Source organism: Physeter macrocephalus, chromosome 2, assembly GCF_002837175.3.
Source record: "Physeter macrocephalus isolate SW-GA chromosome 2, ASM283717v5, whole genome shotgun sequence".
Classification (NCBI taxonomy): domain Eukaryota; kingdom Metazoa; phylum Chordata; class Mammalia; order Artiodactyla; family Physeteridae; genus Physeter; species Physeter macrocephalus.
This window is the reverse complement of record NC_041215.1, coordinates 73,561,656-73,574,984: the sequence shown is the minus strand read 5'-3', so window position 1 is coordinate 73,574,984 and position 13,329 is coordinate 73,561,656. Positions and strand designations below refer to the sequence as shown.

At 39.9% G+C, this 13,329-nt stretch overlaps 1 protein-coding gene across 13 annotated transcripts in view; it reads right to left on the bottom strand.

Moving 5' to 3' along the window:
* B3GALT1 (beta-1,3-galactosyltransferase 1) overlaps window positions 1-13,329 on the bottom strand; it is a 112,267-nt gene that overhangs the window by 60,647 nt on the left and 38,291 nt on the right. Inside the window, exons 4-5 of one of the 13 annotated variants that reach the window (XR_003676770.2) lie at window positions 1,925-2,945; window positions 165-1,085 (exon numbers count right to left, since the gene is read on the bottom strand). The exons of 11 other annotated variants lie outside the window; for them this stretch is intronic. The gene's annotated coding sequence lies outside the window, so the exon portion shown is untranslated. Of the gene's footprint in view, window positions 1-164; window positions 1,086-1,924; window positions 2,946-8,988; window positions 9,138-13,329 lie in introns of those variants that run through there. One more of the 13 variants, XM_028478698.2, reaches the window with a different exon arrangement.

Below are 13,329 nucleotides of genomic sequence, written 5' to 3'. Positions count from 1 at the left end.
CTAATTTCTGTTTAATATCTGGCACAATCCATCAGGTTCATTTCTGTTTTACCCTGTTCTCAGAGAAAAAGATAAAATATCTGTTTATAATTTTTTATAAAACCCTTTGTTTTAAAATCAGAAAGTTATTGCAACACACAAAAAAATTTTACCTGTTGAATTTATTTAAATACCATCCCTTTCCAACAAAGATTTCAGGGGTAGAAAGCAGAAGATATAATCATAAGGCAAATAAAAAAGAGATAGAAAATAGACCCAAGTTATAAGCAGTCAGATAAGTTAACCGACAGAGTTACTGTTACTAATAGCTGGAGGCTTTTGCAGATTTGAATTTGAGCTTCCTGGCAGCCAGTGCAAAGATGAGAAATGTGACTAGTTACATAATTAGAAATACAATGACAAGTATAAATATGCCAGTTTTTCAGGGGAGATCAAGTTATTATTATTATTTTTTTAAATTTTTTTAATTTTTTTTTTTGTGGTACGCGGGCCTCTCACTGTTGTGGCCTCTCCCGTTGAGGAGCACAGGCTCCGGACGCACAGGTTCAGCGGCCATGGCTCACAGGCGCAGCCGCTCCGCGGCATGTGGGATCTTCCCAGACTGGGGCATGAACCCGTGTCCCCTGCATCGGCAGGCGGACTCTCAACCACTGTGCCACCAGGGAAGCCCCGAGATCAAGTTAGTTTGACATTAAACTCTAGAACAGCTTTTACACAGAGAGAGAAGATTAAATTATATAATGGCCACTATCCACATGTTGAAGCATATTTCACACAACCAGTCCAATAAAATCCAAGGACAAATATTAAAGCAAATTTAGTGAAGGCAGTTCCAGAAGGAAGCAGATCACTATGATATAAACACATGGCTCAGGATATGAATACATGGATAAATCAATTGCCCTCCATTTTCCCTCAAAGCACTCCTTCATCTGGCATTAGAAGTATCTGCATTGCTGACAAGTCAAGGTTAATTCTTTGGAAAACACCTTGGAGAGCTGGTTTTCTATAATTCTGCTTGATGGTGGATGGATGGTCTATAAGCTTTGAAATGTAAATCAACCAGTGGCAGGACTGCTAGTTTACTGTGAAAAGATGAGAAAACAAACCAGCATGGATCCTTGCTTGTACAGGACGTGGAAGACATTCCATCTTAACACAGAAATGAGCTCACGGAACCAGGATTCTCCAGAGACACGTGATTGGACAGATTCTAAGACTTTAATAAATATCCCCAATATTAACATAGAACAGACAAAAACTGGTTTTATGGGGGAATTACTTTTAAGGCAGATATAACATTCTTTTATTTAATTCAGGCAAATAAATGGGCAATTGGGCCAAAAAAATCAATGATGACTCTAAGCAGGACAAAAAGAAAGCAACCCACATGCAAAATGGAGTTCTTCAGAGGCTTTTTTTTCCCCCTCTAATTAAAATTTTCAAAAGGGAGCACTGGTTTCATAGGGTCCCAGAATATTCTTCCCCTTAGATTTCTGTTCTAGAGAAATAATATCGAATTGTTTCTTCCTTTCCTTATAATTTTGAATCTTTTAATAATCTTTTAATCCTCTTAACCATATATCTGCTACAAAGGTTCTTGGGAAAATGCAAATTATAGTTTCCCAGTAGAATTTTAATCCAAATACTCAGAAAAGCAAAGGAAAGCTGAGTTTGGTGGTGGAAACCTGGCTGTGCCATCACAGTGCTCACCAAGTCTGCCTCTTAACCAAGTTACTTTTCCCACTTCCCCCATTTATTTGTTCTTGTTCACAACCCATTGTTTGCAATCAGAAAGCAAGCAAGTACTTGAGGCTCTGAAGTCTATTTTACACCAATCCATATATAATTTCAAAGGTAGAAAAGGAAAGCCATTTCTTCTTTGTCTTGATATTGGTAATTGGAGCTCTGTGAGACTATTTACCTTCCATCTTCCATGGAGGCCATGAGATGAAAGCAAGGTGAGAAACAGCACAGTCTCTGATCATTTTGACTTTGTGGAACTGGGTGGCCTGGGTGAAAGTCAACAGTTTATCGCATATGTGCGTTCCCTCTTAAACTTTTTAAAAGAGGTAAATGAAAAGGATTTGTTCAACAAATAGCATGTTAGAAAAACAGTGACAATGAAGTTGACCTTTCTGTTACATCAAAGGGGCTTTACTAAGCGCCTTATGGATAAATTTCAAGGTTGAGGAAAATAACTGCTACACAGCAAAGCTTTTGGTTTTTGTTAATTTTTTTTTTGTCCTGTTGGCTTATTTAGAGAAGGCTCAAAATTTTAAACTGCCAGTTAAATTGGGTGCCTGCTAAATGAGGGAATCTGCAACATACAGTTTAATAAATGCTCTGGTTAATGTTATACAGAGTATAACAAAGGAGCTGGTACTCCTACTAGGTTTTTTAATGCAAAGGTGAATCAACAGAAAAGAAAAAGTTTTCTTTTACTTTATTGACTAAGGCAATGTATTCTAGTGTGTATTTCTTTATTAAAAACATCAAATTTAACCAGACTTATCTGAGTAAGCCATACATTCATTAGGCTCACTGTAAGGTTTTAGTTTATTCAGTGATAATACAGCTGAAAAAATAATTGAGTTGGACGAGTGTTAAACACAGGAGAACAAATTTCTGTTTCAAGAAACATTAGCAATATTTCTCAGCAGTTAGAGACAGACCTCCAGAATATGAGGACTCAGAGATGAGCACTTGAAGTAGCAAAAATTGTATAGTATGTCCACAGAGTCTCCATCTTCATACTGAAATATCTGGTGGTGGAAACTCCCAAATTCTTCTTTTGGGGGGAAATCTCGTTTGAAAAATGAGCCGGTTTTGAAGTAAAAAGTGAATCAGCTGAGAGATAGAGTCTCAGGCTGATTTCTTCATCTTTTCCCCCGTGTGATGAGAGTGAAGGAGCTGTGCTTAAACGAGGAAAGGAGTTCAAGGAACTGAGAGAGAGAGAGAGACAATCTGTATCCTATAACATCCTAACATTTGGAAAAAAATGAACGAATATCCATCATTCAGATGTTTGTTAACTAGATGCCATGCAGGTCAAACATCAGGTTGGGAGCTGCATTTTTCATTTCTAAAAATAAAAAATGACGGATGTTGCCTGCTTTATCCTTTGAGTCTCCAAAACATCAATCATTTGGGTTATTTATACTGGGGAAAGGTTAGTTCCTACCTGGTCCCCATTCTTTTTGGACTCTTCTTAGTAACAGGATTTTGCTCCCATCTGTACCCTTCCTATACTCCAGGAAAGGCAGACTCCAGCTCCAAATGAGTCACTGATCTAAGCTGCTCCATGGCAGCCTCATTTCCTCTGTCAGTGATTGGGTTATGTGGGCACATTTGATTCAATTCAGTGAGACTTGAAAGGAGATTTGCTGAGGGCTTCTGGGAATGGTTTCCTTCACGCTGAGAAAAAGGCATACATCCTCCCTTTTATGCTGCCACACGTTGATGTGTCTACACTGTGAGCAAGGAGAGTGGAAAGATGGAAGGAATGGGAATTTGGGTTCCGAAGGACGTGGTTGAATTAACCAATCCTGGGCTTACCTGACTTCCACACGCTTGTGGTTATCAGAGATAAATTCCCTGAAGGCATCTTAACTGATCAATTTCTAGTCCCCTCAACTACAGCTTCCATTTCTTTTTCTTTTTCATCCTCCAACCCTATTTACCCTATTTATCTATCCTTCTATCTATCTTTCTACCTACCTACCCACCTACCTACCTATCTACCTATTATTATCTATCTATCAATCTACCTACCTACCTATCATCTATCTATAATTCTGTCCTCCTGTCTTGATTTTGTTCCTTAAAGTCTTTCTTTTGGGTTCTTACAATAATTGCTAATTGATCTCCCTGTCTGTAGCACTGGTCTCTGGATACTTCCAGCAGACTGCAACCATCCTGCCTTTTCTGGAAGAGAAACTGAATCGTATTATTCTTTCACTTAAATTCTTTAACAGTGTCTTACTATTGGGAATGGTGAATAGGAGTCCAAACTCTTTTCATGTTTACAAGGTATTCTATAATCTGGTTCTTGCCAAGCTTTCTATCCTGAAATACTCTTTATTAGGTATTGTTTAACTGGCTCCTATTCATCCTTCAAGACGTAGCTAAAAAGCAAGAAGTCCCCTCTGCGGTATTGCTGACCCATTCTGCTCATTGATCACTCCCTATTTGTGCCACCTCAGTATCTTGCAGGTAACTTTATCAATACTTGTCTCACAATATTCTTTGTATTTGTATACAAATCTCTTGTATTTGTTTGTAAGTCTGCCTTCTTCAATAAACAACAAACGCCTTGAAGCCAGGGGCCATGCCTTATTTACTTCTGTATCTTTAGCGCTCAATCTAGTGATTTGCTCATACTAGGTGTTTAATAAATATATTGTGATTGATTCTAGAGGGAGGTCTACAGTGCAAAGGTGGGACATTTTAACTCAAGAGAGCTTAATTTTCAGGGTGAGAAATGTATATAACATCTCTTCTACCTTTACCTTGAGCTAATAATGCCTATGTCGTGATATGGGGGAGATCAATGTCATAATAACCAGGATCCCATCAAGGAGATTAAATTATTATTTTTTGATTTGCATTTGTTTTGGAAAATCATTCAGAAGCTATTGATAAATGCCCTCTCAGAAGTCATAAGTTGCGTTAAATAATGATCAAAGTATGAATTGTTCAGCAGATCAATCCATAAAGAAGTAGTTACTGCATGTACAAGATCCAATGATCCAAAGGTCAAAACAATGTAATTTTTATCTCCATTTACAAGGAGAAAATACAATTTTGGCTAAGGGTGTATCATAATGTTCACAGAAACATGGCAGCCTTGATCCACTCTTACTTTATGTGGAGATAATTTATGGCTTTCTTCACAAAATGCATGAAATGGATTCATTATATGACCCTCTGGGCACATGTGCTCTATATTAGAGGCCTGAACAAATGATCATATTGACAGCAAAGTCAAGTGAGGAAATAAAATTCTATAGCAAAAATTCCTCATTATCATCCTTCAGAGACTACCCAAGTAGACCCTGTTCAAGCAGAAGGCAGTATACTGAAGCCAGATTTTGGATTTGCAAGACTGCTCTGAATTTGGGATCTGCCTAATTTTGACTTGGAAAAGCCTACTGGTTAAAGCATGGCCCCCCGAGTAAGGCTGCCCGGATAGGAATCCTACTACTCACTAGCTGTGTGTCCTTGGTTGAGTTCCTTACCCTCTCTGTGCTTTTGTTTCCCCAAGTGTAAGTGGGGGTGACAATAATGCCTATCTATAGGGCTGTCATGAGGATTTAAATGTATTAAAGTTTGTAAAACACTTAGAACACTGCCTGGCACATAGGAAGTGCTATGCAAGTGTTTGGTGAGTAAACAGTAATTTGTATTCATCTCCTGACACAGTTCCAGCAAATAAAAATCTAAAGTGGAGAGCTTTGCATTTATGCCACACCTACACGAAAGGGCAACTACAAGAAAATAATGTAATAATGTAGCTAGGAAAAAAGGGAGGCACTTTGCTCAAGAATTTACTTAGGTCAATACAAATGGTAATCTCAAAGCTTTGGCTAGGCATTTTTGTAATGGGAACAGCCATTAAAAGGTAGAAAAATTGCTATTTTAAACAACTCCTGATAGAATAGGGACTTGCTCAATTTGACAGGAAAAGGAGGAACAGAGGGTTGAATGGAAGGAGCCAACCAGGCTTTGCACAAGAAGGTGGACACTGACGCCATTCTGGCGAAGAGGTGAGAGAGATGGAGTCTTTCCACTGGAAAAATGCTTTTCTCCCTCTGCATCAGTTTTAAATCCTTGCCTCTGAATTTGTGCTTGAAAAGTGTGTGATTGTATGGGTTACGGTGGGGTGGGGATGGGGGTAGGGGATGGGTGGTCCAACAGTTATCTGTTAGAGACTCAAGAATAGGAAAGCTTGGCCATAGCTTATCCAGTGGAGACATCTCAAATGGAACCAGACTCACAGCGCTCAGCCCGGCCTAATAGTACCAATGGACAGAGGCATCTAAGTCCACTCCCATCGCCCTAGTTGAGCCCCAGTGGAGTGTTAGTCTAGACCGAACAACTCAGCTTAGAAGAAATATTCCTTCATAAAATTAGGTGCTAAAATCTCAGTTGAGACCAACTCACTGGGGAGAATTAGATTTCCCGTTTGGTGGGTTGAAACGGTCTTAGTAGATGTGCAAAAGGAGATGGGGGCAAACCTGAGTGCCAGGGAGTAAGCCTGGGAACTTGAGTGTGCCTCCAAGGGGACAGCCGTGAAAGAACTGATTTCTTATAATGATTTTTATTGTACTAGGAGATAGTCTGATGAAGTATACAGTTAAGAAGGAATCTCCACCTCTTCTGGAATTCTCTTTAAGTATTGCTGACGCCAGAGAAGTCTGAACCACTTGTCCACTCTTGCATGGTGGTGGCTGTGAAGAAAACGAAGGAGTAAAAGGCCTCTGAGGGAGGTGGGCCAGCCCCACCTTGGCCCTTCTGTTTGCATCTGTGCAGATCTGGTAACATCTGTGTCTATAATCTCCACGCTGTTAACCACTGGGCACAGAGTGATTTTTTTTTTTAATTTTTATTGGAGTATAGTAGCTTTACAGTGTTGTGTTAGTTTCTGCTGCACAGCAAAGGGAATCAGCTGCGCGCATACACATATCCCCTCTTTTTTGGATTTCTTTCCCATTTAGGTCACCACAGAGCACTGAGGAGAGTTCCCTGTGCTGTACAGTAGGTTCTCACTCTTGATCCATGATGGAGCTAGGAGTTACGGGAGGAGAGGGAATGTAGAGAGGCAGGGATGGAAAACTCTGGAGGGATCTACAATGACATTCACTTTCCTCAATATATACTAGAGGAAAGGGTCTTTTTGATGTTGGGGTAACAATATGTATTATTATCCAATAATAAACTAACAGTTTTCTTTGAAAAGACCTTTTCAATAATAATGGTTATTATTATAATCATCACCATCATTATTATTTGGAATCTGCCAATATTGAGCACTTATGTGCCAGGTACTGGGCCAAAGGCTTTATTTACACTTTAATTTAATCCTTAAAATATTATGCCCATTTTGTTGGTGAGAAAATCAAGACCAGAGAGGTTAAGAAACATACTAGTGTTGTATAGTTACTGACAGAGCCAGGATTAAAACGCAGATCAGTCTGACCCCCAAGCCTGTGCTCTTAACATTCTCTACATCCATATATATGTTAGGGTGTCAGGCCCATCAGAAGGAATGCACTATACAACCCAGCCAAAAAGACATGGTGATATCTTCTTGAGGCTGAGAAAGAACTAGAAGTTATCCAATGATCTGTCTCCTGATGCATCATAAGAATTGAATAAATTATATGAAATGTGAGCTTAATGGCTGGTACCAATTTAAAAAATGTCAGGAAACTCTTTGGCTTGAAAGAAATCAAGGGAGCTGTTACAGGGCTAGAATGATCTGTGTCAGAAGAGCCCTGATATCATTTCAAGTCATCTTTGCTCTTGGACTCTGCATTGGCAAGGGAGCATTGGACCCGCGGGCTGGGAGGAAATGTACATGGGAATATGATATGGGCTGGACTGGGTAGGACGCAGTCATGAAATATCATTAATTTTTCTCACATCACTTCCCCAATTCTGTTTTGTTGGTTTTCCCCTTCCCTCCCTTGATCATTTTCTTGGGTTCATTTAATAGATCTTTTGGTCATGGTGGGGACATTAGAACTTCATTTTCAAGTTATAGAGAAGTCAAGTGTCATCTAAATCAAAACTCTAATCTCTCATCCAATTTAAAGAAACTATTTCCCAGCTCAGACCTGGAGGGCCACATGGCAGGACTGGGGACATGGGCTTCTGCATTACTACTCCACTTTACTTTTCTACTTTCTCCTCTCATCTGCACCCCACTCACTATGTTGCCCCTGGCTCTGCTAGGGTCAGGAAGGAGGGGAGGGATGAGAGGAAGACAGCAAGGTCTCACCTGAATGGGGCTATTGTAATCTGGCATTGATATTCTTTGTGATGGCAGATACCCAAATGTTGACTCTGGCTCATGGGGCAGATTCACGATTTCTTCAGGTGTCTGCCCATCACCCCAGTCCTCACCACCAGGACCCCCTGGCACAACTCAACACTGACACAGGCGACGTACTCTCTACTGATCTCCTCTCAGCTCCTGATCTTTGGGCTTGAGGGAACCTCTTGGGAAAGGTCCTTTAAAGATGGCTCTAGCCCAGCAACATTTAGCAACATGCCCTGTTCAGGAAAGGGTGATGGGGGTAAGGGGGGGTCACAGAGCTAAGTTCAGTACACTTTGGCATGCCTCGCTTGGATGGAGAAGTACCTGTCATTGGAATGGGATGGTCCATGATTCTCAACGGGTCAGGTTTGAGGCCTCAGCAGAGACTTAAGACAGTGAGAAAAATTAATCTCTTCAAGAGAAATGTGATCAGATACATAGAAACAGGAAGTTTTTATTTGATTGAGATGGTAGACCTAACTCTCCAGTTTTAGTGTCAGGTAATTTTTTTGACCTCCTTTTTTCAGTTTGTTTACTTCTGATGAGGAAATAGGGACCTCATTTGTTGTACTAATTATCAATACAGCTATCTTTTTTTTTCTTTTTACAATTTATTTTTTAAGAGATAAATGGTGTTTTTTAATTAATTTTTTTTGGAGCATAGTTGATTAACAATGTTGTGTTAGTTTCAGGTGTATAACAAAGTGATTCAGTTATACATATACATGTACCTATTCTTTTTCAAATTCTTTTCCCATTTAGGCTATTACAGAGTATTGAGCAGAGATAACCTGTGCTTGTTGGTTATCTATTTTAAATATTATAGCTATCATGTTTGAGTACTTGCTAGTATATATACTTCATATAAACTCCACAGCAACCCTATAAGATGGGTGCTCTTATCTCCATGTGACAGATGAGGACATGGATGCCAGATCACTCACCAAAGGGAACAGTGAGAATGGGGCAAAGCCAGACTTCTCCCCATGCTGGCTCCAAAGTCTCTGGTTTTCTTGATATTTCATATTGCATGTCGAAGGCATGTTGTGGCCACTGATGGTCTAGCAGCTGGCCAAAATACGGACTGGCCAGATCATAATCATGGGTCAAGGATTTCTTATTTCTAGCTAAATGAATGTACAGCAGTGATTCTCAGCCTTGATTGTACATATAATCATGTGGGAATCTTAAAAAAAAAAAAAAGACATGCTTGAGACCCACCCCAAACCAATGAAGTCAGAATCTCTGGGACTGGGAATGAGCTTATATATGTATTGGGCCCAAGCTCTCCAGGTGTTTCTAATTGCAGCCAGGGCTGAGAACCACTCATTTCTACAAAGAGATAATGCTTACTTTAAGTACTTGCTGGGTTGTAGGTGAGAATCATGGTCTCTAAGAAATAGACAGGAAGTTGTGACAAAGAAATGCAGAGAATGTGAAGTTATTTTGTATATATATGCATATATATACACATAATTTTGTACACTCCTCCAATACATCACTTCTCATACTCAATCATTAAAAAAAAAGAAACGCGGGGCGGCTGGGCCCGTGGGCCGTGGCCACTGGGCCTGCGCGTCCGGGGCCTGTGCTCCGCGACGGGAGGGGCCGCGGCGGTGGGAGGCCCGCGTGCCGCAAAAAACAAAACAAACAAACAAACAAACAAAAAATACTAGCAGATACTTTTATATAACCAAAAGGGAAGTTATAAAACAGTACATCCTTGATATTTGTTATAAATATTCCATATTCCTAAATGCCGCTCTGTGCTCATATATGTGATAAAGGAATGAAGATACACATCTAATTATTATATTTACTATCACCTGCCACTTAACTTACTTCAAGTTACCATGCAACTTACTAAAATATTATAACATAGAGAGAAGATTAAAAACAGAAGGAAGTTCTTTCTGGCAATAACCTAAGGTCACATTATTAAATAAGACCTGAACAAGGGTAGTAAGAATGCAGCCAACTACCAAATAAACACATTAACTACCAAAGCACCATTCCTTTAAAGAGAATCAAATAATGCTGTAGAGCTTCATTACCATTTCCCCATATTTATTTAATTTGATCCTTATAACCTTTCTGTAAGGCAAGTGATGTTGTAACTCCTGTGTAACAGATGAGGAACCCGAGATTCTGTGTGTGAACAACTAACTCAAGGTAGAACTGACAGCTAGGTTTCCTGGCTGAAAATTGTCCTCTTCCCACTAGTCTGCGCTAACAGGAATGATCTAGATTCATTCAGAGTAAGAGGCAGACCTGCCATTTGCATCTGCGTTGATTTAATAGCTATAGTGATTCAGAAAAGCTGACTAGTGGGAATGACTGGAAATGAGCAGTGGAAATTGCTTTCAATGTATCACTCATGAATCAATGGTTCTTGCTGATTTGAACAGTTGGAAAAAGTTTACTGATATGAAATTGGAAAAGCAGTTGTAGAAAAGCCCTAAGGCTGAACAGAGCTTTGTCAGCTTTCACAGAGGGCTTTTATCTTCTCATTTGACTTCATGAACAGTGAGCAGAGTGAAAATGGATGTCGTCCCCTAAATGAGAACTCAGCCGCAAGATGAAATCTGAGGTTTGGCCCCTGAATTCATAAGGAAATCTTTACATGAATAATTCTAGATCCAAGCACTCCTGTTAAATGCTCAGTGAAGCATGACATTCAAGGATCTTATGCATTTTGTCCCAATTAGCTAGTTGATTTATTTCAGCAATAGGAAATAAAATATTTCTAATAATACTACATAAATGAGTGCACTGTAGTGTTCATCAATGAAAATTATACTATTTATTTGAAAGTCAGCATTCACATGACTTCTTAACTGCAACAGAGTTGAGAACCTGATTGGAATGGCATGTGAACTCTTTCTAGAAAACCTAAGAGAAGTCCTGTCCAAGGGGGGAGCTGTGTCACTATCAACTGAATCTGAAAACAAGGACTAAGGAGAATAAAAGCTGCCCTGGGATGATAACCTGGAACATAAAGCCCTTTTCGGAATCAGCCTCTCTGTTGATTCTCTATTCCAGGCTGTGCATCTGGTGGTTTTCACTCTGTTCCATGCTCCTATGATCCTGACCATTTTCCCACAGAACCCTCACCTCTGCTTTTTTGCAGATCTGGTCTCCTGGCTCAGATTCTTCCTTTGTTTTATTATTCAGCTATGGAATTCTTGACCTTGACTTATACCAAGTGGTGATCATTACTTAAAGCAAAGTTAGCACTTGCTTTTAGGTAAGGCCAATTGTAGACTATTTTAATGCACTGACTTCCCCAGGGCCACAGATTTATGTTGATCTTGTGGTATAAATCAGAAGTGCACATCAAATGAACGGGCAGACTAACACATGTGGTTGGTTTCAATGCTTTTTACACCACAGTAATAAATACTATCTTTAAGTGTTGTACTTTAAAACAGCTTTACAGTTTTATGTTTTTTAAAAAAAAAACACAAAATGAACCCTAAACTACCATAAAAACACAAAAGTCCTCATTCACTCCAAGCACTAGTTAGATATGAGAGGGTGGCCTCTTCTCTTGTTATCATTGTTCACATGTGGTTTTCACATTGTCATAGTAACATTTTGTCCTACAGTGCTTGGAATACTGTGTGCTCTCCTTTTAAATATGCATAATTTTACATAGGCTTTCTAAATATTTACACAGTTCAGATAGTCATAATTTTCACTGTCACAGAGTTTATCACCATATTAAAGTTCCAAAGTTTGTTTCATCACTCCTAATTGTTGAGCATTTGGGTTGTTTCCAGTTATGTGCTATGACAAATAAGGGGGGTTATAAACATTTTTGAACAAGTAAGCTTAAAAGCTACGTTCTTTAGATAATTCTCCAAGGTGGGGATACTAGCTCAAAGGTCATGATCATTTCATTTAGCTCTTGCAGTGCCTGAATGCTCTCTAAGAATAACATGCTAATTAGCAGTGCCACTATCAATGAAAGAAGGCACGTGGACAACTCTATCCTTTTTTACCTCCATGAATGTTTATACTGTCATGAAAAAAAACGATGTGGCTTCAAAGCTCTGCAAAAACAATAGGCTATGAACACTGTCTGCAACTAAGTGTGCCCCCAGGACTCCTCAGAGGTGCATTAATCTCCTTGTGGTTGGCCACCAACCTGCCGCCCCAGCGACAGGGGCCACCGTATATGCTAATCACTCAGCCTGTGCACTGGGTGCAGTTGAGCTGGCCTGCTGGAATTCAGTACTCTGGGGACAGCTTGGGGAACAGAGTCAGGGCGCAATAAGTTGGAGTTTGAGAAGGTAACAGGCTAGATAAGGTGGCTTGGAATTCTCCTATTAGTCCCAGCTTGGAATTCCTCATGTCATCTCTGTCATACCCATTTACCACTGGTGGTTACTCCCCAGGCCGACCCTCTCCTGTTGCCATGGCTAATGGTCATGTTATTTCTGCTCTATGCAATCACCAGCCCTGGCTTCCACCAGAGGTTACTGGCCTGGAAAAACTGCTTTTAAATCAAATGAGATGGGGGGTGTCCTTAAGACAGAGGAAGTTAACGACCACAGAAACTTTGCTGAATTTCATTTCACCTGCCTGCAGGACTTGGCATTTGAAACCAAGATTAGCTAGAAGGGCACATTGTCTCTTTGACCTCTATCCCTGCCCTCCCCGGAATCTCTGGGGAGCCACCTAGACAGGATCAGAAGGTTTCTTCCCCATCTCCTCCACCCCATGCTAAGCAATCACCTCTCCCTTCCTTATTATTTGCTCTTAAAGGCATGAGCTCTGTTGGGGATAAGGAAATAAATTCCCAACTAGTTTCATGGTAAGAAAATGTGTGGAAAATGATTAAACTTTTTTTTTTTCTTTCAGATTCCAGAAAAATAACTCCCACTCTCCTGGTGGAAGCATCACAGAGTGTCTCAGCGTCAGGCATTAGGGGGAGGTGTGAAAGGAGTATAATGGCTCTTGCACCTCATTTGCCTCAAGGAAATAATAATGGCATGGCAATCTGTATATCTTCTTTGGAGAAATGTCTATTTAGGTCTTCTGCCATTTTTGGATTGGGTTGTTTGTTTTTTTGTTATTGAGCTGCATGAGCTGCTTGTAAATTTTGGAGATGAATCCTTTGTCAGTTGCTTCATTTGCAAATATTTTCTCCCATTCTGAGGGTTGTCTTTTGGTCTTGTTTATGGTATCCTTTGCTGTGAAAAAGCTTTTAAGTTTCATTAGGTCCCATTTGTTTATTTTTGTTTTTATTTCCACTTCTCCAGGAGGTGGGTCAAAAAGGA